The sequence below is a fragment of the Agelaius tricolor genome, unplaced genomic scaffold (genome assembly GCF_023055355.1).
Source record: "Agelaius tricolor isolate 1412-34295 unplaced genomic scaffold, bAgeTri1.0.p SCAF_2, whole genome shotgun sequence".
In the NCBI taxonomy this organism is placed as follows: domain Eukaryota; kingdom Metazoa; phylum Chordata; class Aves; order Passeriformes; family Icteridae; genus Agelaius; species Agelaius tricolor.
Window position 1 is genome coordinate 68,951,547 of NW_027269262.1, and position 27,447 is coordinate 68,978,993.

General features: G+C 38.5%; 1 long non-coding RNA gene across 1 annotated transcript in view; it reads right to left on the reverse strand.

Annotated features, from left to right (window-relative positions):
• Positions 1–243: 243 nt before the first annotated feature.
• LOC139587274 (uncharacterized) overlaps positions 244–27,447 on the reverse strand; it is a 28,519-nt gene continuing 1,315 nt past the window's right edge. Inside the window, exon 2 of the long non-coding RNA XR_011678359.1 lies at positions 244–1,593. This is a non-coding gene — a long non-coding RNA (uncharacterized lncRNA). The remainder of the gene's footprint in view (positions 1,594–27,447) is intronic.

Below are 27,447 nucleotides of genomic sequence, written 5' to 3' on the forward strand. Positions count from 1 at the left end.
GGAAAATCCAGAGACTGATATAATGATATGCACTTGTAGAAAAGAAAACAGTTGGACAGATGAACTCTTCCATTATAGGATTTGGCCTAGAGAAGAGCAAACAAATCAGCATTCTCTTCAGGGCAATTTACACCTATTGGTCTCTAGAAATTTATACTGTTGAGGAAATTTGGGAGTTTTACTATGCCAAGTCAGAAAACACTGCAAGTTATTTATGAGACCAGCAAAGAAATAGTAACCACATAAAAGATCATATAATATTTTATTCAGTTACGTAGAAATACAGAATATAAAAAGTAACACAGAAAAAGAGCAAGATCCAGAAAATAAGTATTGCGGGAACTCACATTCTCTTTTCAGACAATTTTTACCAGTATGAATGCTGAGAAGCATCCATTCTTCATTGTCTGTCAAGATAGACTACATGTGGCTCTGGAGAAATGTTATCACGCTGTGTGGTTCTCTTATCAACAGAATATCTGTAGCTTGCACAGAATGAGGACCTAAAGGTTTGTTCTTAAGTTACTACATCCCCCTCCCTGCCACCCCCCATAACACAGACCAGCATGAATAAAGCACATTGAGGAAGAGATTCAAGACAAGGGCACATTTGTTGAAAAAAAAAAAAAAGTATTATTTCATAGAATCATTTAGGCTGAACAAGACCTTCAAATGTGCATGTATAGACTGAGGAATGAGACTGAAAAGCAGTGCCACATGAAGGGAGATGGGAGTCCTGGTCTATGGCAAGTTGAACATGAGCCAGCAGTGCCCTGGCAGCCAGGAGGGCCAAGTGTGTCCTGGGGGGCATCAGGCACAGCATCACCAGCCAGGCAAGAGAGGGGATTGTCCTGCTCTGCTCTGCACTGGGGCAGCCTCCCCTCGAGTGCTGGGGAAGTTTTGGGTGCCACAATAGAAGTCAAATAGAAAACTATCAGAGAATGTCCAAAGGAGGGCAACAAAGGTGGTGAAGGACCTTGAGGAGAAGCTCTGAGGGGAGCATCTAAGGTCATTTGGTCTGTTCAGCCTGGAGAAGAGGGGAAATCTCACTGCAGTTACAACTTCCTTGTGAGGGGAAGAGGAGAGGCGGACACTGATCTCTTCTCTGTGGTGATCCAAGACAGGACCCAAGGGAATGGCCTGAAGCTGTGTCAGGGGAGGTTTAGTTGGATATTGGAAAAAGGTTCTTCACCCAGAGGGTGGTTGGGCACTGGAACAGGATCCCCAGGGAAATGGTCACAGCACCAGCCGGACAAAGTTCAAGGAAAGTTTGGACAATGCTCTTGGGCATGACTCCTGGGGATGGTGCTGTGTAGGGAGTCAGATTGGATGATCCGTGTGGCTGCCTTCCAACTCAGCTTATTCTGTGATTCTGTGATTCCAACCTTTGACCAGTCACCACTTTGTCAACTAGACCATAGCACTCAGTGCCATGACCAGTTGTGCTTCAACACCTCCAGGGATGGTGACTCCAACACATCTTCGTGCAGCCTGTTCCAATGCTTGACAGCCTTCTCTGTAAAAAAACCTTCCTGATGTCCAACCTGAATCTTCCCTGGCACTGCTTTCTCCTCTTGCCTTGTTGTGAGTTGCCTGGGAGAAGAGAAAAATATTTGGAAAGTGCTGCAAAATGGACAGCACAGAATTGCATGTGTGATGAGTATGAAGTGGAGGCAGGACCATCCCTATGAAGGGAAGTGCTGCCTCCCCAGAAGTGGTCCTTGGGCTCCCTCTTTTCCTTGCTGTGCTCCTTTACTGCTGCAAGCAGACCAATCTTGCATGCATGGGATTTGCTCTCATGCCTGTCATCCAGGGCCTTTGCTGGATCACCAATCCCATGGAGGAGCTCCAGTACAGACACCATAAAAAAAGCTAAAAGAAAAAAAGGCTCAGAAGAGAAAGCAGTACAGAAAGGAGAGGAAATCACTGTTTTAATCTACACCACATGTACAACATGGCTGAGCTACAAGCTCTAGGGAGTCATAACTCTGAATGTCCTGACTTATGTGTGTTTAAAATCTGAACTGTTGTATTACAACATGGGGTGGGTTTTTACACATTTAATTTAACTTTTTCTTTGGGGAAAAAGAAAGTATGCTTTACTGTACAGTCAAAGAAACACCACGACAGACAGTCAAATAAATATCATCCTCACATTTATTTGCATGATTAAGCCATCAGTCAGGTAAATGGAATGGATTTATTTGAATGCATTTATTTGAATAACCACCAAGGTATTTTTGGGCACATAAATAAAATAGGGACGGCAAGTCATAGCCCTTAATTTTTCCATTGTTAAAACAGTGCAACTCTAGAATAACTCCTCTGAAAAAAAGGTAAAATCAATGTAAAAAATACCTAATATACATCTGAAAACTGCTCTGCTTTTCCCATCCTCCCCCTACACAAAGAGGTTTTAAATTAGGAGGACTTTAATTGGTTATGAAGGGCAACATGCAACTATGTGTCTAGACAAGGTTCAGTGCTGTAGTGGTTAACCAGCTACTAAACACCAGGTAGTATAGTGCCCAAACAGTCTTGTTCTGTAAGAATCAGGAAGCTCTTCCCATAACTCTAAGACATTCTCTTCTTTAAAAGCACATAACATCTGCATTGTGTATCATGGTTTCCACATCCACAGAAGACCAAGAGGACAGCATTGGTAGAGCAGAACACTCAGGTGAAATACTTGAAACCCACAGTACTCACTTTTAAAGGATTTTTTTCTTGCTTTTTCCTTGGGGGTTGTTTTAGAGACTTCTAGACTAACTCTAGATTGGTCCCATAGACTAAATGCCCTACTGTGGCTGGAGTCCATTAGATGAGCTCTGAGAGTCTATACTCCAATTTAGTTTCACCCAAAAGCATCTAGCATATGTGTGCCAAAACCATCCCACAACGAGAAGCAAGAAACAGTCAGTAGGGACAATTGGGAGTGTCATTTTTAAGTGCAATCCTTATTTGCCCTGAAATATCAACATTGGCATGCACTGTGAAGGAGAGGAAAGATAACTTAAGCTCACAAACTATGCCTTCTGTATTCTCAAAGTAAAAGAATAAGCCCTAGAAAAAGCACCCAGTTCTCACTACTTCCACAGCAAGGACAGATTAATACACCTATAGCTGAGATAGCTTCAAGAAAAAGTTTTGGAAATGCTTCCAAGGAAGTGCATATGAATTCAGACATTACTTATAGTCCTTTATGACTCAGAGCCTGGTATGAAGCTTAGTCATGCGCTTGGAGACAACCAAAAACATTTTAGTATCCAGAAGCATCCAAATACCAAATGAATCCTATTTTTACCACCAAAACAATAGTTTAATTCAACAATGGTGAGAAACATGAACTGAGTTTTGGTTTAAATAAATAGTGAAGGCCATTCAGTACAATATTACAAATTGCAAAATTGGAAGAAGTGTGAAATGACCCGAAGTGATGATTATAAAGTAAAGTAACATTACTAAAAAGTTATATCAAGCTAAGGAAAATGTTCTTTAAGTTTCTTGTGCTGTCCTAAGCCTTATTTTCCTTGTGGGTAGGCTCATGATCAAGGCCATGAAAACAGCAAAAGTTATACTTTCCAGACCTGGTGAAACCTGGTGATTTACATTGGAAGCACTAACAACTCCAGGAAACTCCTGTAGGAGCTGGGTATTCTGGTTTGTATCCTGCAATACCCCAGTATGACATCATATCTTTTAGCAGATGAACTGCATCCCACCAGCACCTCAGTGGACACATCCACATTGTGCTTAGCTCCTTGACAATCTCCCAGATAGAGGTCACCTGTCTACCTTACTCTCCAGTTTTCCTTTGAAGGAAATTAGCTAGCTCTGTTCACATCAAAGCAGGAGGGCAGCTTTGTGGGTAGCTCACTAGCAACTCTTCCCAAAAGACAGCACAGACCAGCCTACACTCTGTGGGTCCTGCTCAGTGTAGTCCTCCAACACCATTGCAAATAAACACACATTCCATTCTGTCATACCCCACAGCCTATACCCCATACCCTGCAGCACATACCTTAAGATTCATATAATGAAATCTCCACTCTAGAAGACTGAAATACAAGCCACATGTTACACTTTGATCAGAAAAATACATAAAAAATAGCAACTTGTAAGGCCACCTTGTGAAGCTCAGAAAACTCTTACACTATGAACATGACCAGTCTGTTCCTGAGGACAGTAGCCCTGTAAAGCAAGGATGTTTCCATCCTGCACCAGGTGGTCTGTGGGCCAGGCATGACAGTCTTCAGCAGACACATTTTACAGCATGAATGTACTGGGTCAATTTTAGTTTCTTTACAGGAAACTCCTGGATAGAAGTTAACTGAGGAGAGCTTGATAGACTATGGCCTTCTTGGATCTGGGATGTCAGTGGAGAGAAGTGAAAAGTGTTTGGTGGCAATATCACCAAGTGCACCACTGCAAAGAACAGACAGCAGCTTCACTTCCAGAAATGGTAGCACAGCTTCCCAGGGAAGCAAGAGAGATAATTGTCAGTGGACCATTTCTGTAGCCCCTTGACCTGGAAGACTATAAAGAAGAACTCCTATAAAGGTCTCCTATGGAGAGGTGCTATGTCAAAGTCTAGCAAGCCAAGCAAGATGGCAGGACAGTAATTCCAGTGCCAGGTGAATTTATATACCCTGTGGTACCAGGGTACCAGCCTGGAAGCCTGTGAATACAGGGTGAGAAATACTGCATTCTCATGGCACTCAGGAAGCTTGCACCCATCATGTTTAACTGGTGCCTTTTGTGTGATCTCTTAGATATTTCAACTTTGACAGAATAAGTGGTCTAGTAAAGAGATTAAATCAAATGTCTATGTCTGTATTTCCACTAAGGACTAATCTAGATTGAACCCACTATAATTAAGAATAAAATTTTAATCCTAAATGAGTGGAACTTCAGCCTGAGTAAGGCTGAAGTACTCTAAGCTACACTGCCATGCACGTTTATGGATTCAAAGTGAAAGATGCTGTGAAAATAAGAGTGGTTTTTGGCAAGAAAGGAAATTAAACTATGCTGAAAATATCTAAAGCAATACATTTTATCCTAGTAACAAACCTTAATTACTCTATCACATTATCAGAAGGGGTTTCATTAATCTCTCTGTAGCAAATTGTATCAGTCATCCAAAAAAAGTTCTAATGATCAATCTAAGATGGAAGTGAAGCAAGCCATAACTTCTCAGGATTCCTTGTAATGACTCACAGAATACGAGCTGCTAGTAACACGTGAGCTGTGAGCTCAACATACAGGCTGCTACTTTGAAAGCATCTGAAATTCAGTAGACATTGATTCAAGTGCACTTTTAAAAAGCCGTTTGCAGCTTCCTGCTAAAGAAGCAAAAAATCAGTTGCCAAGATGAAAAGTCACGGGAGGACCAAATGCAAAAAGCACAAGAAAAACTTTTGGTACAAAATCTTTAAAACCCAGTACTGTTGTTCACTACAAAATTAAGGCTTGAAGTAGCCAGTATATGTACATTTGTTTAACTTTACCAGCATGAACTTGCAATCAGTTAAGCAGATTCCCAGTGGCAAGCTGTGAGTGAGCTTTGCTCAGTGGGGCACTGACTTGAGTCTCTCTCCTTTAGTATCAATTTTCATGAAGTGTATAAGACCTTAATAGTTTTGGGACCTTTAATCCTCAGTCAAATTTGGTTAAAATTGGCTGCCAGTTCAGAAATTATTAGAGGATTGTTAGACAAGCACATGAAAGGATAGAGGAACAAAAGAGCAGTAGAATCAAGTAATTTCTTTCCTTACAGAATTTGAAATAAAAGGGGCATGTTGGAAGTAGGCTGTGAATCAAGGAAAAAGTTCATAATGATGTTCCTCTTTGATCATCAAGAGTCTTCCAAAGATGATGGTAGAAATGTCATCGTCTGAAACCTTTCAAACTTCATTTGTCAAAAATTTTGTGAATAAATAACAAATTATCCTGTAGAAAAAGCTTTTTTACAATGAATAATTAAGTATTTTCAGTAGAATTGATAAACTATATACAAAAATGGTTCTTTGTCATGCCTTTCATCAGGTGAGCAAATATATATGCTTATGGAACATACATGTTTATATAGGTATAAAGGTATGAAACTGTCTTTAAATTTAAATCTTCACTAAGTCTTCTTACGATATAAAAAAATATATCACTAAATCAGAAAGGAAACCCATAAGGCATTAAAAATGACACTATGTATGCTAGTCCAAAAATCTGTCCCAGCTGAGCTATATACTAAACCATCATTTCAGAAAGTATAATGAAAATAATTGGATTTACTTGGTATTTGGGTCTGAATGACTCACCCTCAAATTCAGCCTGGGTGTCTGTTTCTATGCCCTTTTTATCAATCATTCTAAGGAAAAACAATCTGAACTATCTCCTCAAAGCACATGGATAACTTTATTGAAAAAAATGCACCCTGGAAATTAGTAACAATCTCTTAACTAGTACAGTTATCTTCCTGTGTTTGTTGTATGTATATTTACAAACTAAACCTCAGGCAGCTTACTTAGTCTCTCTGTCAGTATTTAACAAACTATTTTCCTCATGAAAAACCCAGTTCAAGTTAGTTTCTCCTTGGCATCCATACTGTTAAACATAATTTTTGCAGAAATACCTCACCTAAGAATAGGAGTTGTATTTTATTTCACAGACCTAACTTCAGCAGTCTTCAACTGATCTGAGCCCCTCAGCACTCACGGACATATGGTGATGAGATTTGGTAATGTAAATGCAACATTCATTATAGGGTCACTGGCTGGAAGGTGGTGTTAAGATTCTGGGATCAAAAAAGCTAAAGTATGATCATGCAGTTTATTGCAAAAAGGCTCAGAAACATGCTCTGGTATGCTCACCCACAGAGCCATACATAGTGCTTACATTCAGCAAATATTGCCTCTCTTTAGAAAGAAAGACAAAAAAAAGCTCTTGAATGTCATATTCATACATCAGTTCTGATTTTCACAATTTTATTTTTATATTGAACTTTTTATTAACCTGAAGAGCAAAAAGAGAAAGCAGCAATGATACAGCAGAATAAAGGAAATCCCAGCTGACAGCTCACTGGTAAGCAAGCAAGAACATTTGCACTTTCAGCAAATGGCTAGATTGCAGTGCAAGGTTGTGGGGTTTCTACCTGCTCACCTTAGTAGTAGCTACAGGTAGGACAGGCACTATTGCTTCCTTAAATTAATGGAGTAGCTAAAAGATCAAATTTAAAAGTCTAAAATTGATCTTAAATTCTTATCAGAAGTTAGTAGATAAAAAATTTGTCTTTTGAAATGTTAACATCCTATTGAGGTCCTACAGAAAGTCAATGGGCACCACATATTTTTCAGCATCTTTAAAAAGAATCGAAAACTTAATTATAAGCCATGCACAGATTCACAAGGCAAAAGTCTAATCCTGGTCAAGTCAGTTGTAACCTTCAGCTTTCAAACCTTCCCATTGATGGGAACCTGGTCAAGGTTTCACCAGCAGTTTAAAAGAGGCTTCATGAGTTATTGGAGCCATATCTTTCTGTCAAGCTTTAAAATCAAACCAACTTTTTGGAATTCAGAGCAAGCTCTGAATTCCAAAAAGTTGGTTTGATTTTAAAGCTTGACAGAAAGCTGTGTGCAAACACAGAACCTGTCACTGAGAAGGTGACAGAAGGGCTCCACCCCAGGCCCCAGTACAGGCACACTTTTCCCATGTCTGTCTGCATGGGCCAGGCACCAGGGTCAACATGCTTTTGTACTGACAGCAAGTGATTTCCTTCTCTCCTGGCAGCCCCTCGTAAGAGCTATCAACTGATCAATGGATGACAGAAGGAATCCTGCTCCTGAACTGTGCCAGACTTCTGACAACAACGTTTAACTACCCACTTCAAGTAAAGTTTAGGCAATATGGGGACATAGTTACAGTACGTGCTAATGATCTTCCCATCCATACTGCCTACAGGACCACTAAAAAGATTTCTTCTTTCAATGGAGATGATGAAAATTCACCAAAGTTTGCAATTTTGCTATGCACATATGGCACACTGCATTATGGGACTTGCAGTCTAAGACCCCAGAGAACTGCTTGGTTTTGCAACTCTTCCCTTAGGAACAACTCACAGCAGCATCACAGATTTTCCTATTTCCAATTACAGTCCTGCATGGATGCACTGACATGAGGAACATTCAATAATCAAGATCTGCAGTATCAAGACACAGAAGACACACAGATGATAGCAGAAAAACTGGATTATTGATGCCTCCTTTGAACAATACAATGTAAAATGAAATATAGATTAAAACAATGGGGACAATTAAATTCTTTTACTTGCAAACAGTATTAAAAGCTGCCATTTCAGCCACATATTCCACATCTTTAGTAACCCAGTTATGATTCAAACAATTCTTACATGCATTCTCTGCACATCAGCGTATGAAATTACTCAACCCACTAATTATTTGGTTACCATTCTGTGACATGAATAATTCTAAAACTAAGCTCCTAAGAACTACTTCCTCCACTTTAAAGGTAAAATTCTGATTGGCATGCAGGAAGATTTGACAGATTAGTCAATGGGGGAAGCTAATCAGTCACTTGACTTTTTGTCCTACTGAAAAAATTCCGAAAGTTACAGTGAAAGTTGGTTTAACATGAATACACCTGCAGTGAAATTTTTCTCCTCCTTGCTCAATGGTATTATCAGAAATCTCATGTCTAAAAACCTCTCTCTTTTTGAGAGAAGTTACACTAATGGTGTCAAACTCAGAATGCTGTGACACATTAAACAGGGGTTTAGAGATGGCCACTACTTCCCAAGCTTAGGTCCTGAGGTTTCATTGAAATTCAGTCATTTGGTGCTCTTTTGTTGCTGAAGCCCACCATGATGATTGTGCCAACAACCTTATTAATCACCGAGAGTGATTAGAACACTTGAAACTCAGAAGGAATGGATGAAACCTGATCCCACTGCTCTTCCATACTTCCACAGGTAAGTGTGGAAGTACCTACATTGTACTTGAAGCACACAAGAGACATTTTGCAATTTGCACTAAGTTCAAAGTCCCATTCCTACAATCTCTGAGGAGAGGGTAGGTTTGGATTTGGCTTTGGTAAAGATTAGCCTATCCCAGGATATATACTGACCTAAAAAGAAGAAATATGGTACCTCTGAAAATGTGTGCCAAAGACAAAGGTTTCTAAAATTAGAGGAAAAATAAATCTGCAAGATGCTTTTTTCTACTACTATGCTTCAGGATAGTTCTGTAAGATATCTGCTCTAAGCCTTGTGCTAAACAGCTGGAATTCTCTGGAAGACAAGATTCTCACCTCCCTGGTGCTCCTACAATCTAGATCTACTGCATTACCTCTGAGCTCTGAGAGGCTTTCTGCAATACTGGCAAGTGCTTCCTATACAAAATATTTCTGTTGTTCTACAAGGAGAACTGTGAATTTCTAAATCAATATTCTGGATTGTTATAATTGATCTGTATTTGTCATACTGCATTTCTGTTTATTATGTTTGGTTTCAGAGGCAAAATCAAATCTAAGGAACACGAAAGGAAAAGTTGATCAATCAATCAAATGATGAAAAAAGGATGGCCACAGAATTAGATCTCTAGCATGATCAGAGCAAAAAGGTATTTCCTGTAGTAATTTCATTTTGCACTCCCTTGTCTCAATTTAGAAGACAATTTCTTTTTTATATATGACTTGAAATATATTGGGATCATTTTAATCCTTAATTACCCTATCCTGAAGTTAGCTATTCCTTGTTTGCAACAAAGATCTGCAGGAACAGGACTTTCCTTTGTATAATTTTCTTTGTCAATGAAAACTGTTACACTTGAGCCCATGGATTTAAATGTGCATTAATCTGTCTTGTTCACACTCATTCAGTGAGTAGTTCCATTACAATGAATGAGGCAGATAATATCTTGATCCAGATCCTGCAACTCTCTTTTAATTTCAGCACAACTAATATAAATAGGATGACATATGAGCTATCAGCAGTGAAATCAAAATACAATACACTGAATTGTATTCCAAGTTACTTTGATGATTAAAACCTGGAAAAGTGAATTTTTAGTGAACTGAGAAGACTTGTTGTTTATAAGGCAGCTTGTTGAATCATCCCTTATTTTCAAGCCTGCATGAAACTGCCTAAACAGTTCTGTTCCTAATCTTTAGAAGTATACTGATTTATGAAGGGAGAGAATAGCTAATAACACTCATGCAAATATGAAGACACCTTGTAAGACATCCTACTGGTGTTTTATAGTCTGTCAATGAACATGTATTGTACACTCTGGAACCCCACTATCTACAAAGTGTTCTGCTTTGGGCAGTTTCATGTGAGTTTCTGTTCTCAAGCAGGTAGCCAGTCTACTGGCTTTTCTATGAAAATCAGATATTGCTTCCATTTATGTCAACATTTAAGTCAATCAGCTCAAACATTTTCATTAAGGAATATCATTAAATATTGTACCTATATAAGCAGTCCAACGTTTCAAAATCTATACCCTTTTATCCTTAGGCAGGACAAAGCAACATATAGATGAAAAAAATTTTGATTTCCAGAACAGCAATAGCTAGAGCCAGACAGTTTTTGTCCAAGCTCAGAGTTTACAGCTATTGAGTACATGTTCATTTTATTTGTAGTAACAGCTGTGATTTCTACACACATTTTGCCAATCGGAGGACAAGCATTTTCTTCTGAGTAACTAATCATGCCTCCAAGGGCCTGTGTTAGCAACACAGACATCCTTTTAAGGGAATAGAAAACACCACCTTTGCTATAGCTTTGACCTAAACCCAAAAGAGCAAGGCCCTTGGGGTCATGATTTCAAGCAGCACTGCCCATACCTTTCCTCTCAGTCATGTATTAGATCATTACTTCACCACTATGGGAAAAGAAGTATGAACAAGTTCACTTCTACTTTCATATTTCTCATGAGTTCAGCAGTTCCTAAAGTCTGATACATAGAAAGGTCTTGTTGCAGACTGATTATAGGCTGGTTGCCAGAAAGATCAAGTAAAGTATTTTAAGCTTCATCAACCATATGGATGTGCCTTGTCTTTTTAGAGGCTGTATTTTTCCCTGAGGATTTTCAACATTTTAAAGTTCTACTATTTAGATTTTTAATAATTTCAGATAAATTTAGGATGACTGAGACTCAGCACAGAAGTCCACAAAACTGACAGGAATTTTCTAAGAGTGCTAGGTTCTTGGATGTTAAATTCCTTTACCTTGTGTGGCTATATATTCATAGAATGGGTGAGGCTGGAAGGGAACCCCGTGGGTCATCTGGTACAACCTCCCAGCTCAAGCAGGGTCATCTAAGAGCACATGGCACAGGATTATGTCCAGACGGTTCTTGAGGGAGACTCCACAATCTCTGTTGGAGAGAGGGCAAATCTCTTTCAGTGTGTGGTCACCTGCACAGTAAAGAAGCTCTTCCTCAAGTTCAGGTGGAACTTCCTGTGCATCAGTTTCTGCCCATTGCCTCTTGTCCTATTGCTTGGCTCCACTGAGAAGAGCCTGGATCTATCCTTGGACATCCTCCCTTCAGATACTTGTAGACATTTATGATGTCCCCTCTCAATCATCTCTTCTCAAGGCTGAACAAGCCCCTGTACTTAAGCCTCTCCTCGTAAGAGCTCCAGATTCTTAATCATCTTTGTAGCCCTCAGCTGGACCAGCTCCAGGACCTCCATGACTCACCTGTAATGAGGAGCCCAGAACTGGACACAATACTCCAGATGCTCAGCTCACTAGGGCTGAGTAGAGGGGCACATTTTCAATTGTAGATACATTAGATAGTATAGTAGAGGAAATGTACTTGAATATCTGAGTAGAGGCTTTGCCCCGGGAGGTCCTGATTGTCCTCGATGGGCTGCAGCTATGATGTCCTTAATTGGGCTGCAGCTGTGACCAATGAAGATAACTGGGATAAAAGGGGGCGGGGTAGCCAGTCAGGGAGAGCCTTGAAGGAGTCCTGAACTGAGAGAGAATAGCATGCAGAAGAAGGAGTCTGTGCTGTGAAGATCAGCAGCCATAAGAACACACTGAGGAGGTATGGACTTTAGAAATCTGATAACAATAGTATGGGACTCCAGAAACAGAACCACAACAATGGGTGATCCTGACATGATAGTTGGTAGAAGATGAGACAGCCAAGAGCTGCGAATAGTTGGTAGAAGACAGCCAAGAGCTGTGGTGATAGTTGGTAGAAGATGAGACAGCCAAGAGCTGTGAAAGAACATAGCCTTTGGGTCAAGGACCTGTGAAAGAGTATGGCCTTTGAGCAAGGAGCTATGCGTGTGGTACATGGCCTTTGAGTCAGGGGGAAATGCATGTATTGTACTTGAAGTATTGTATGTAAAACTTCATTCTGTAAGTAAAAGAAAAGGGGGAAATATAGTAGAGGAAGTGTATTGTACTTGAATATCTGTGTATAGGCTTTGCCCCGGGAGGTCCTGGCTGTCCTTGATGGGCTGCAGCTGTGACCAATGAAGATGACTGGGATAAAAGGGGGCAGGTTAGCCAGTCAGGGAGAGCCTTGAAGGAGCCCTGAACTGAGAGAGAATAACATGTAGAAGAAGGAGTCTGTGCTGTGAAGATCTGCAACCATAAGAACACACTGAGGAGGTATGGACTTTAGAAATCTGATAACAACAGTATGGGACTCCAGAAACAGAACCACAACAAGATAGCAATTAATAATAAGTGTTTAAGGTTTGTTGCACTTGATTAGCTGCAGCCAAATATTTCTTGAATAGGAAAAGCTGATTTTGTCTTTGTGACTCCGGGTTGAACATCAACAGTCCCTGCTGCCCCTTAACACATGCACATTTTGAAATCATATCTTCAAGTCCTCCCTATCTACTTGTCTTTTTTTCTGTTGGGTTAGAGACTCTTGTATTGCTCTACATTTTTGCCACTAGTTACATGCCTGATGATCTGATGTAAGCATAGCTCTACCTGGCTGCCAGGAAATCCTGCTGAAAATCAAGTCTCTCATTCTCTGGCACATGAACAAATAAGTTCAGGGGTTGTCTTCAGTCCCTGGAATTACTGCAGAAGATTTTCCCTTCTGGTATCTATACCCCACTTTTAAACTGATTTGACCTGCAGGTTACAAAGGGATGAACAGGGGTCCCTGTGGCATGACAGCAGAGGCCTTGCTTCTTTAGTGAGCCAGCTTAAAAACTGACTCACAGGTGATCTTAGACGTTACCACATATGACATAAAGGCTGATGCATGCAAGAAAAACTGTCCATCTGGGCATTTTCACTAAAGTTTTATCAGATCATGCTCAAGGAGGCAAAAGAAGTAGCTCTAAGTTTTAAAAATTCTATCTTAGTATCTTACTATTTCGACTATTTTAAGTTCTCTAAAGCCAGCGAAGCCCACCTCAAAAGGTTCCAAAATGGGCTCTCAGTTTAAAGCTCCAGCAAGAAATAATTCTCTTTCAAGTCTCTCCTATACATACCTGGAGGAAAAATGTGATGAATTAAACAAGACACTTATCCCATGTACAACACAACTGAAATTGGAAAACTGGGAATTTCTCCGAAAATATAAAAATGTCCTGAAAACATTCTGAATTTTAGGTAGAAAAATGGAAATTTAAAATACTGTAATTAAGCACACAGCATAATTAAAAACAGCCCTCAAAACAAAGCCCCAAATCCTCTAGAGAAAAACATATATTGAGTGCATGATGACATTCACCAAATGTATTTCTCCAAAATGTGTGACCTGAGAAAAATGTTAGGAAAAAACTGGAGTTTTTACTATTTCACAGCAACTTCAAAGCACACAGCACAGGATCAGTGCCACAGTCTGTATGTTCTCTAGCAATGGCACTGTTAATAGTATCTTCAGAGGAGGTGCAGCATATCAAACTCCATTTCAGTCCCTGAGAAATCTCCCTATAACTTCCAAGAGAGCTGGGCACTGTTTCATATGAATTATATTTCCCTTGCAGACTGATTTGCATTTTATTGCCCAAGTTAAATAATATCAAATCTCCTAAGAGGCACAAAATTTCCTAGAACCTATGTCCTGCCCTGCCTTCATTCCCCAAAAGCGATCTTGAGTAGAGGCATACAACTGTAATAAACTAGATTTTGGCAAGTTTTGCTCACCAATTAAATCTATTGAAGTTAAACAAGTCTGTTTGATCAGAACTGAAGCTTGGAAACATTGCTGGGAATCTATCTCCTAAAAGGTCTAGTACAGAAACACCAACACAGTTTGGTAATAACTGCTAATTTATTGCACATCACAAGTTTTTCTTGGAGGAACACAGAGGACAAAAATTTTCAAGCCAGTTATATTTTTAGTCAAATGCCAGCAAGCCTTAGGGATAACCCTTACCTGATGAGCAATACATGATGCAACACATGCACTTCAGCAATGGCCATCCATGTGCAGTGTCTCCCATTCCACCTACTGCTGCATTTGGCATCAGGACAAAACAGGGTTTTGACAAAGGCAGAGGTTCAACAGGAAACCATGGTTTCTCTAGAGTACAGAACAAGCAGCCCCTGGAAGCAAGTGCACAGGCACTGGTCATCCACAGCAGCAAATATATGGTATAGAGCACACCTGCATTCAGCAGATGCAAAACCTCATCCTGTGCATGAACACAAAAACCTTCCAAATCCTTCCACTACTTGTTCTGTTTTGTTCAGGGAGCTCATCCTTCTCTTAGGAGACAAAACATAAACCTAGAGCTCTATTTACATACTATCACAAGGAAGTTTACCCTTAATACCTTAATGCATAAATCCCTCCCAATGTAATTACAAAAAGAAAACAGTGAGCATCATTTGCTCTCCTATGTAACTACACATGCATAAGGCATATTCTCCTACATAAGGACTGCTAGGACAATTACACTTTACTGAAAGCATATGCTCTTGCTTTTAGATGGAGATGTGCTCATATCATTTGAAGGGTAAGGTAAAAAAAATATTATTACTGTAGTTGTGCTGTGATTCCTGACCAAATTTGCTTAAACTGTGACACATCACTGACAAGATATCCCTCTACTCCTCTAGGGATATATATTCAGTATCTTGGGAGCACACTGCCATAAGCAATGGTTCTTTTCAATATCCATATACAAGAATATATCCCACAGTTTTCACTATCTGGATTTGTTCCCAAAATAATTTCAAGAAATTTCTAGGCCATTCTATATAAGTAAGCTTTTCTAAAATATTCTTTGGGAATAAACTCTAGAAGCAGATGGATCACAAACACTGGAACCCAGCAGGAAATAGATTATTAGCAAAGTCAGCATTTGCACACTTGCTCTTCCTTAGGACTTTATGTTTAAAACTGATGATTTGTTGGTAAAAAAATAACATCATCCATTTTGGTCTTCTGAGCAGTTTCTTAGTTGTATCTGTGGTATTCAACTATGTCTGTCCAACACCTTCATTCTTACCTTCATGATGTTTCCAGAGTTTGTGCTACTGATACAATGCTCTGCCTTATTTGATTATATAAAGAATGAAATTTCACATCACCTTCCTGTCCATGTGAGAACACTAAAATGATTCTTGAATAAAAATGTGCCACATCCTTTTTTTCTGGAAAAAGAAACTGCCCTCAGAGATTCAGTGGGTGGGCTATTGGAGAAAATTAAGTGCCAAAACAGAGAAGTCAGTGATGTATCAAAAGACTTATTAATTCCAGTTCCCTTGGGAACTGTACCATGTTTTGCTTGACATTAAAAAAGATTGATAGGTGTGAATTATTCTCCACTGGAGGTGAATACCAAAGCATATTAAAAAGCAGTACCATTTCATTTGGATTTCCCATGTCCTGCCCACTGAATCATGTTTTCTTCCATTTCACATATAACATTTATCAAAACTTTTCAACACTGAAAAAAAACAATGAAAAATATTAACAGGAAACTGGAACAGCCAATATTTGGAGAATAGATCCTTCATTCTTAAATATTTCTAAAAGAACTGTGACAAGAAGTGATTTTTAGAAGTATTTCATACATTGAAATAGAATATATATTTACTTTATTTGACTTAAACTTACTCTATAACTACAGTAAATCCATAATAACATCTGATGTAACTATGGATCGAAATTTACATGGAAATATTTGCTTGAACATAATTGCACTTGCAAGCATTCTCTCCTACTAATAGTCAAACTTCAATCTCAATCTATCCTGACACAAACCACTGATGTACAGCTAAACAACTTGGCAGGCAGGAAAAGCAATATTTCAGCAATTCTTCAAGTTATTGTTGTCTCAGCACAAAAAAGCCCATACTTACTTAATGAAAAATATTACCAATCTCTAGGGTGTATAAAACAAATTGGTTTTAATGCAGCAGTTTTGGCTCATATTAAAAGCATGTGGAGATTAATTTCTTTCTTTTTGAAGGTAAAATGAGTTAACTCTGCCAACATTTACAGAAAAAGTTCTAATGTTCTTAAGCACTTCATAAAAACCCCCAGGCCACAGAGTTCTCTTTTGGTGACAACGTAGGTATCATGTGAAACACTAAACACCTAATAATTAAAATTTACAAACTAGATTCTTTTTTGCAAACTTTAAGGCATAAGCAACAAATTTAATTTGTACATTCAGTCTAAATAAGTCCTTTTCATAAATAGACACTATTTTTAGGATACAATTATCCAGTTTGATCTGATATTAGAAGCAAAGTGTCAATAAATACATGCATTTTTGTACTGTTTTGTAAATGAATATTGAATAGAATACTGCCACCTTTTGGCTATGATCTGGCCTTAAAAATGCAACTTCTTTGTAAAATTTCTAAAAACATTAGATACGTAATGATTGATTGTTCTGATGAAATCAGTCTGTCAATAGGCAAATGTTATGCTTATCATTAACATATTGTTGATGTAAGAATAAAACTTTTCATACTGAACTGCATAGTGTTATCCTATTATTTCAGGATAATGAGCAAGTACTTTCACAAGGGCTTTTGTCTTTAGCAGAAAAGATGCATCCATATCTCGACAGCAAGCTAATGGAATTACTACTTTACAATCACAGCAATTCTTCTACTACTGAGAGTTAAATAATACTTCAGTGCAATTCATGCACTCAGCTTCATAAATACTGAATCACAGACTGATTCTCAGAAAATTCTTGCTGATGAAGTTAATCATAAGCATTTAAAATTGTGAAAGGTTAAAGGCATGTAAGTATTTCAGTAACCTCTGAAAGAAGGACTCTAAAGTCATGAACAAATGATGCTACTAGAACAGGCAGTGAAGAAGAATTGGGATTTGGGGTTAATCCCTAGCAAGTGTTCCAAGTCATTGCAGAGAGATTCTCCCAACTGCGGGCTAATCAGGTCTCAATTTAATTCATTTATGCTGAATAAATTAAATAAGAGGATTTGATCCATCTTTAGGGAAGAGTTTGCTGATTAAAAAATCAGGAAAAATAAGTACTCCCTTTTTTGTTTTGCTATTTGTTTTATCTGTTGGGGTGTCTGATTATCAAGGTACACAGAAGGACTATCACTTCTCTATGGGCTACTTTAAATCAGATCCTATAAGCCTACAACATGTTTACTATAAAGTCATCTATCTCAACTCTCCAGTTTTGCACTGTCAGACAAAATAACTAGTAACTTGATGAAAAATACAAAATCCCCACTAGACTTCTTTAATTAAAAGGAGAAAGGTACTTACCCAACTCCCTGTAAAATGCCAATGCCATAGTTAAGTGGAATACAATTTTCATTTGTAAGCATTTTCATACCACTATGCTTTAAAGAACATGTTAAAAAGCAATGATCATGAATCATTTTGCCACTTTAAAGGCAGCGTTCTTGTATCCTTTTTCCTACTATTGTAAATACTTTGTATGTCAAAATTTTGTTAAATTCTATCAGAGTTAAGTAGAAGGATTTCACTAGACTGGAAGCTTGATTTCCATCAACAAGTATAAACACTTGAAACTATCCTGACAACATTTTGGAATTTCAAGGTAGCATTCCCATCTAGAGAAGAACAAACAGCAAGATTCCTATACTTTTAGCCACTATTGAAGTAGTTTCTCCTTTTAAACTAATCCTATTAAAAATACCTGCATTTTTCCACTTATTGGCTATTGGCACAGACCAAAACTGTGCAGGCTCAGTTGAAACTTTTTATACAGCAAATTTGTTCTTCAGAATTAAGTGTATAAGCAATTCGCTTCAGACACTTTGTTCCCCATCCATCCTATACCAACCTTTTTTTTTTTACCAAGATAATCTGAAGAGGACAACGAGGAATATTCACAAAACGCCTGGTTTTTGGGAACAAAATTTAAAGCAGCATTTAACTTTGACAAATAGCCCTCACTAACCTTTAAAAATTTGCCTGTAGGGATAAAATGACAAATGACTCTCACAATGGGACTTATTAGACTTTTAGACTATTGCTCTAATGGGGCCCTTCAGGAAATATGTTTCAGATTATATCAGCACTTCCATTTTTCAGGGCCTAATAACTCAGTTTGAAAAAAATAACCAACCAAAAGAAGCAAAACAAAAACCACACACGCACCTTCCCTGGGGGATGAAACTTGACACATGATGTCATGAATGAACCTTGCTTCAAAATTTAAAACATGTAAGTTTCACAACATTCTGTGCTCATCATGCAGCTCATGATGCTCATGATATTCAAATAAGAGTATTGCAAAAGATTAGCATAGGTTACTAAAATGTTTTCAGTATTTTGAGAGGGGAAGAAAAATTTGACCTCTTTAAAGGTCTTAAAGGTGATTTAACATAGTGAGGAAAATGCTGTGCTGCTGCAGGCAGTATTAGCTGTTAAACTTATGCTCTAGTCCAAATCCTCTATCTGTTTCACACCCCTTAAAAACCACTGAAGTCAACAGACACATCCCACTGCCTTCAACAAGTTTGGATCAAAGTCCTTAAGATTATATTATGCCACAGACAACCCATCTATGGAATATACCAGACATTTAGAAATACCAGTCATGTTAGGCAAGGGGGGCGTAATTATTGAGACCTAAGACATCATAGTCTGTTGACTGAAAGCAGTAATACATATTGTAGAGATCAACATTTGTATTAGAAGTTCAACAGTGAGAAAGGAAAGTCAGCTTCCCCTTCACCTTCCTCTGCATTCAGAGCGGGGATTCTGAGCAAGCTCACCGAGGAGGCAGTCACAGCATTATGGAGTAGCTATTGTTCTCAGATGGAAGAGAAGCCCATAGCCACAGGGTGATCAGTTGGCAGAAGTGCCTAAACCATTTCTCCTTCCACTGAATTTTCCTGAAGCAACCATGTTTATTACATATCTACTAAAAAACTTAAGTGGTGGACTCAGTAGAGGAATGTTAGTAATAAGTGAGTATATTTATTTCAGATACTCCTTTAGTAGTAAAAATTGCATCTTCCCTTTTTAATCTACTCTTTCATTATAAAAATTTTCAAGGTGTTCTTAAAACTATATTCACTGAGACTTCAAACTGTCAAGGCCATACAGTATGATTGATAAATAGTGAGAATTTAGAAGAGCCGAAAAACGTAAGAAAGCCTGTCTCTCAGACATCTTAATGTGGAACTGGCAATAAATTTACAAAGGGTGCCTCAAAAAAGAATTTAAAAATAAAATAAAATCCAAACCAAACTTTGTCTGCTCTTTGCTTTCTACATCTTACACCTGTCAGATAGGAACACCGATATGTGTTCTGCTTCGAAAGCATTGAGCTCACCTCACATTTTGTAAGGCAGCAATCTCTTTACTATGGCACCTTACTGACTCTTCGAATATGTCCAGACTGGTCTGCAAGCTTTGTGGTAACTCTCAGACTCAACCTACTAAAAATCCAGACCCCGTAAATAAACCTGGATTTCCTACCAAAACAAAGAAGTGCACTTCCAGTTCCTTCTTATATGGAAAAAAAGATGACAGGGTGCATAGGCAGTACAGAGATCTTCATGAGCACAGAGAATTTGTTTCCTTTTCTGCCCATGAGCTACTCACCTATCTTTAGTACTTTAACTCATGTCCTGTTATATGACTTGTCCAGCAAATGTTTTAGTTGCTGTTTCTCTTACTCATTTTTATCCCTATTTGGATCTGCTGTGCCATCTCCCACATTGTACCCCACTAAAATTGTCCTTAGCTTATTTCTTTGAGCTGTCTTTGTGTAATTTATTATCTCCATATGATCGTCTAGTAATATTCTTACACAACTTTATCTCATGTATCAATCATCCATTCTATGTATTGTCCCACAATTATCACAATGAATGTAGGCTACTGCAGCTGTGGAAGAACAATGCCTTCAAAGACAGCTCTCAAACAAAAGGAGAGAAATGAACATCTTCACCACAACCCCCGCCCCCGTGAGAAATTGTGCTTTCCACTGTCTTAGACTCATTACCGACTGGAGGCCCCTACAACAATTAAGTACTCCAAGAGACCAGAGTGAGGTCAGATCTCTTCCTCTTTTCCTGGTCCTGCCACCAAGCTATTGTGCTAGCTCTCAGTAAGTCTTTATCATCTCCCTGCTTCAATTTTCCTCCTCAACAAATGCGCCTAAAATGTTATCCCTCCTGGAGAAGTTAATTTGAGATGAGTACAGGGAACACTGTAAGATTGGAATGTTTTTCTTGTGGTTAGCATGGTGACGCAGTCCACTTCCCATGGACAAAGCCCGAGAACAGGCAGGGTTTCTTTTTGTATTTTCAGGCATCTTTGGTGCATTGCTGTTGCAGGAAAAAAAATTAAGCAATAGCAAGGTAATGAAAGTGTCTATACCAGTGTGAATATCTGAAACTGAACTTTATATCCTCAGGAAGACTGCTAGTTTCCACTGACAACCTGTACAGTCTGGATATAAATTTTGATAACGTTGTGACTGAACAGCAGCACATCCCAACTCCTCCAATTAATACAGAGACAGAACCCCCAATTAGGAGGCTGATCATGCATTGTGTTTCTACATAGACTACTTGAGAAAATGAGAGACTAGGGGCCTCAAAGAAGGTTTTCCCAAAAAAAAAAAAAAAAAAAAAAAAAGACATGGCTTTGGAGGAAAAAAAAAAAAGGCCTGGAAAGAAGGCAGTGAAAATCTCAGCTGGAGTAAAGATCTCAGGGGTCAGGGGGTATGTGTGGAAACAACTGCCAGGGGGTGCTCAGGGACCTTGGTCTGTAATGACTGAGGCCAGTAGCCACAAGCAGTGGCACAGAAGAGATCCAACATGGCTTTGGTTCCAGCATTCCTGGACCAACCATGACCTCCCTGCTGGGAAGGGAAGCCAAGACCTAGATATAATGCTGGGGGTGAGCAAGTCCATGTGAGATAATCTAATAGAGTGAAAAAACTGATCTTGTTGGTTCTTGAACAAACCCAAGTAACCAGATCCACTATGGGTGCTGGTTCCTGCCCTGCCCATGAACATTACAGGGTAGTATTCTGTAATGTATCCTGCAGCAGAGTCCTATCCTTTCTGAAGAAATGCTGTCTGACACTGATGCACAAGGCTGTGGATGTATTAGACCATTGTGAATACAGCTTTTTTGTAGGATTTGCCATGGTGACTGTTACCATTCTCATGATCTCATGAAGACAGGTATGGTAAGGTACAACCCTCACCCACGTATGAAATATACTGCCTGTATTTATACAGCCTGCTCAGCTGACATCTCCAGACTGCCCTGTGTAATCCATTTAATATAGTCCAGAGATTCCCACAGCAAGGCACTTAGCACTACCTGCAAATATTCACCACCACAACTTTCCAATCTACTCGCTTCTGTGAAACTACTACAGACAGGCAGGATATGGCCTGGCAGCCCCCATCCTGCCCTACAGCAGAACTGGAGAATGGACACGGGGCTGTGATCTCTGACACCCCATCCTCCATGCTACCAGGGCCAGTACAGACTCCAATAAATTGAGAAGGCTGACAACAGACAACAATCCTACAATCCTGAAATGACAAATTATTCTTTCAGTAAATGCAGGTAAATATGCAGCTGCCAGGAAACATAAAGACTGTCTCTGGTTTTAATTGTTAGCTCTTCCTAAGCTACCTGAAATGAATGTCCAGTCCATATGCTCACAGTACCTCACGGGCCCTGTCCACTTTCCTGAACAACAACCCTAAGTCTCTCTTCTCTTAAAAGTCAGCCCTGCTGCATGAGAATGCTACCCCACGCAGACAAAATTATGTATTTGGCAACCTAAGCCAGGGTTTAGGGTGGGCTGGTTTTTAAATTGAATTGTACATAGAAAAATAACAATTAGAAGAAATACAGCTCCCTTCCACCTTTTTCTGACTCTGAACTGTTTTCTGATGTGAAGTTTCTGGCCAGGTCCACCACCTGATTACAGAGCCATTGATTTTGAACCTAAAAAAGACAGAATATGTATGAAGCATTATACATCTCTCTTTCCCTGTTCTGCCCTGTTTCTCCCCCTAAGCTCTTTAGACAGCTTACTTGAGCATTAATTTACTGTGGGAATGATCTATTTGTGTTCCAGTTAGCAGGCCTTCTAAGAAGGTTGTGTCATGCTTATGTTAAGAGCTGTGGACTTCTGGGTCAGAGCTGACCAGATCCTAATTAACCCTAGTGGGCAAGCAAGGCATACAGTGGTTAAATTTGGGTATTACTTTTGCTTAGGTACCTCAGAATCCTGTACTTAGAAGTCAAATTTAGGGTTGTGAATGTTACACATTTTCAGCCCTTAATTAGAGTAATATAGTATCCATAAAGTGTCATAATTACTGAAAGGAAGATGACCAATAACACAGTAATAAAATAAAAACAAATGCAAAGCAGTGATAAAAAGTGTACAGTATAATAAAAGATGAAAACATAATGAAAATTAATTCCACAGAATCTGGTAAACTTCTGCAGGTACTACCTCACATACATGAATATGACAAAAAATTATTTTACCCTCCCTTACTCAGAAAAAGCTCAGTATCTTACATTTCAAAAAATATACCCACTTGCTACATAAAGCTTAAAGTTTACAATCCTTTTACCAAAGTCCTCATGAAAAAAAATCCTCTAAATTTTCTATGAATTAAAAAGGTTTTTCAAAGATTTTAAAATATTGAAACTTGGAGGTAAATGTCTTAAGCTAAGATAGTTTCAAGCTTCATTTCCTGAACAATGAAAAGGGAAGCAAATATTTAAATCCAAAGGCAGAAACTGTATCTGAAACAGAGGTCACAAAACTCATGCCTATAACCAGATTTATATCAACTTCAGATGGTTTTCAAATTATAGTATAAAAAGTCTAGTGATATATGTATCACCTTCAACTCAGATGTTCATGTACAATCATTCTATAACCTCTTAATATTTCATAATTGAACCTAAACTGATCCAACAGTCAAGGATAGAAAAAGAATATACAGTAAGCCCTGCTTACTCTTCATTGGCATGTAGAGTCCTTTTCAGATGTGAAGTGACCAGGATCCAAGGGAATGGCCTGAAGTTGTGTCAAGAGAGGTTTAGCCTGGATATTAGAGAAAGGTTCTTCACCTGGAGTGTGGCTGGGCACTGGAACAGGCTCCCCAGGGAAGTGGTCACAGCACCAGCCTGACAGAGCTCCAGCAGCATTTGGACAATGCTCTTGGACACCTGGTGTGACTCTTGGGTATGGTCCTGTGCAGGGCCAGGAGTTGGACTTCATCCTTGAGGGTCCCCTCCAACTCAGCTTTTTCTGGGATTCTGTGAAAATAATATTCACTTCCAGTTGTTGCACATTCATTATATTGAGGCTTTTCCATAATAGCCTATTATTTTTCCCAAATATCCTGGGGATACAACATTTAAAGATATTTCCCACTGGGAAATTTCACTTTTCCCCCTCCTTTTTATTTCCTTTTTCTTCTTTTTTTTTTTAATAAATCAAAGGAGGGAACAATTTCCAGTTACTTAATGCATGACTTATTGTACCTCTTAATGTATAAAGCTGTTCTGAAAAATAACTGTAGAGCACACTTATTTTGAAAAGCCTCATTTTTTTCTCTGATCTCTGGCTCAAGTATACTTGAACTGCAATGGTTTTTCTTCAAATCTCTCTCCTCTGGACAACTTGGGACTGGAAAGCAAAACTGGTTTATTTCATGCTCTTCCATCATCACCAATAATAAAGATCTGAGATTAAATTATGCCCTTGCTCATTGATTCCAATACTCTGGGATAAAAAGCTTTACTTACAATTTCCTTTGCCTTGTTTTGTATATTTAAAGTACACTATGTCATACTTACAGAGCCAAATTCATTTATTCCTTAGCAATCCAGCAAAGCTCGCTGAAGTATTCTGTAATTCCCAGGCAAGGGAAGTTTTGCCTTACAGCAAGCATTTAAAGTCTCTCTTGAAAGCACAGAATTAGACAAGCTGGTAACACTTGAGATGCATGTGTTATTTTCAAATAAAATTATACTTCCTTCTATCTTCTCTTGTTACCATGCATAATGAAAATTGTAGCATAGGGTGGAAAGGAAGGGACTATTCCTGTGTAAAAGGTTCCCCTCTCCATTCCTTTCATATTACTATATTCTCTAAAAAAAATCAAGGTAATAGACCAAGAGCAAGCCCATATTATATGGTTTTTTAACAATTATCATTTTAACCCTATCATGTGTCAGTATATTATACCTCATGTAACCCTTAAGAGGATATTAATCAGCAAAGACATCTGCATTTGTAGGAGATTCACCTCTTAAAACTTTTATTCCACCAGGCATCTTGGAAGTATAAGCCATGAGAAAGAGAATATTTTTCCTTACAAGTGGAGTGTAAACATAAACCCCCTTTCCCTATGAAATAAATATCTTTTCACTTTGTCCTGTTCTTCCCAATCCCCTTTGTGGAGGGAAAGGGAAAGTATTTTATTTACCTGTTTTACAGAAACCTAAGTTTGGTTGGAATCTTGCAGAAAATATATTAGAACTGATTGACTGACTTCACTGGATTCAAATTGTCAGTGAACCTTGCAACACAATAGCTTCATAAATTGTTTGGGGTGTTATATAAGAGAAATAGTTCAAAAAAGACAGAAAATATCACACTGAAAGTTGAGAATAGAGCCACAGCCTAGAGCCCACTGGTAAAGTACCATCAGGTAAGCATTTCTGCCCTTGGCTTTTTAATATATTCACAGTTTCAGGTGAGGAAAACCTGCTTATCCTAGTTCCACAAGAAAAATGCAGAGTAACTCCACTAAGTTAATTATAATTACATTAGACAAGTTCTTCAATGTTCTTAAACCAGAAAATAATGTATCAAATAATTATAAAGTTATAATGTAGTACAGAATCACAGAATGAATCAGCTTAGAAAAGACCTCCAAGATCACTGAGTCAAACCTATGACTGAACACCACCATGTCACTGAGTCTTTCCTTAAACACCTCCAGGGACAGTGATCACCCTTTCTGTGAAGAAATTCTTCAGATATTATAATTCTATTCTTCAGATATTATAACATTCACCTAAACCTCCCCAGGCACAACTTTAGACTGTGTCCTCTTGTCCTGCCCTTTGTTACCTGGGAGAAGAGGCCAAACCCTACTTGGTTACACCCTCCTTTCAGGGAGTTGTAAAGAGTGATTGGATGCCCCCAGCTCTTTCGGCCTCTCCTCATAGCTCTTGTATTCCAGGCCCTTCTTCACCTCCATAGTCCTCCTCTGGAGGACCCACTCCAGCACCTCAATGTCCTTCCCGAACTGAGGGACCCAGAGTGGACACAGGATTCGAGGTGAGGCCTCACCAGTGCTGAGAACAGGAGGACAATCCCTGCCCTGGTCGTGATGGCCACACTACTGCTGATACAGGCTAGGGGTCATTGGCCTCCTTGGCCACCTGGGCACGGCTGGCTCATGTTCAGCTGATCCACATCCCACTGCTTGCATTTTGGACTCTTGTGTTTCCTCATTTTTTTTCCCAGATAGTTTAAATAGCACATAACATAATCATGGTTTTCATGATGATTCAGCTGAATTATGAGATACCCTTTTTGTAAATTTGAATGCTATCCAGAAATAGTTGACAGCACTGAATTCCTCTAGATGATACATTCTTGATTTTAGAAATATTTTTGTTTTAAGCAGTGTAAAAATATTTACGGAATGCAGGATTTAAAAATTGTTTTCAGATACAAAGTCAAAAGAAAAAACAATAGAAACATAATTTCTGAATTTCAAATACAAAAAAAAAAAAAAGCCCAAGACAAGTTACATAAGGTTTGAATCATATGAAAGGATGTGGAAGAAGTTAATAGATTCAATTTCCCTTTGATAATGTGAGACAGAAAAATACTTTATTATGATTTCCTAGTGATTATTTACTTCTAACAATTCAAAGAATGTTGGATTCCACTGTCATGTTAACAATAAGATAAATGACAACCAATTATGTAAACAGAATCCTTCAGATAAAATTTCCTCACTATTTAGGAATTATGAAATCAAAAGACTTAGCCCAAGCAAGATACATTCCTGTTGATTTATTTAGGATAATCTTCTAGATAATTCTAGCCAAATGGGTTTTATTTCATTAGCCAAAATAGCAATCTTAAATACTTTGGTGCTAAGAACCTTATGTACAGAATTTCTAGAAGGGAAGAACTTCATTAGGTTAGAGGACTTCAGCCTCAAGCCTGTTCTATGTCAAAAATGAAATTTGGCCTAGAGGTACGATGCTTTGTATAATTCCTCAGTCAGGTGTCTGTGCAACAGTTCAAAACAGTTCAAAATAAACTCACATTTCCTGTTATTCATTTAAGACTGGCTAAGACTGTTTTGCCATGAAAGTTTAAATATATTTTACAAAAATTTTACCAAGAGGGTGAATACCTCACCCGATGATACAGCCAAAGCAGTTAAACATCCTCTTCTTAAAACAGTAATCCTCTGCACAGTGTATGTTTCACTGAAGGAATTTAAAACAGTTTTCCTGATATTTTGCCTTGGCACAGTATTGTTTTAAGTCTTATGGTCTTTCTCTAAAAGGCTCTCCCCAGCTAGTTCTTGACACCGTTTCACTCATTACTGTACCTATTTCTAGCAGAGAGAAATTCATAAGCACTGTATGGGACCTGGGATGCTTTAGCATTTTGTAGTGCTGAGGGTCTTCCACTGGCAGCTCTGTAATCTGACTGTCATGAGGAGAAACCAGTGGCAAGTTTGAACAGGCCTTGGTAAAATCCACACTGTTATTATGGGAAAAATAATACAGGAGGATAATTTTCACCATTAGAGATTATCTATGCCATCAGTGATAAGTAGATATCAAGGTAAACAGTATCTACAACTACTATGAAAAATACTAACCTATCTTGCAGATCAAAAGGGATTCTTTCTCACAGATTATGTTCTTAGAAAGATATTATTAATACAAAATTACACATATCACAGACTTATATGGAAGTGTTAAC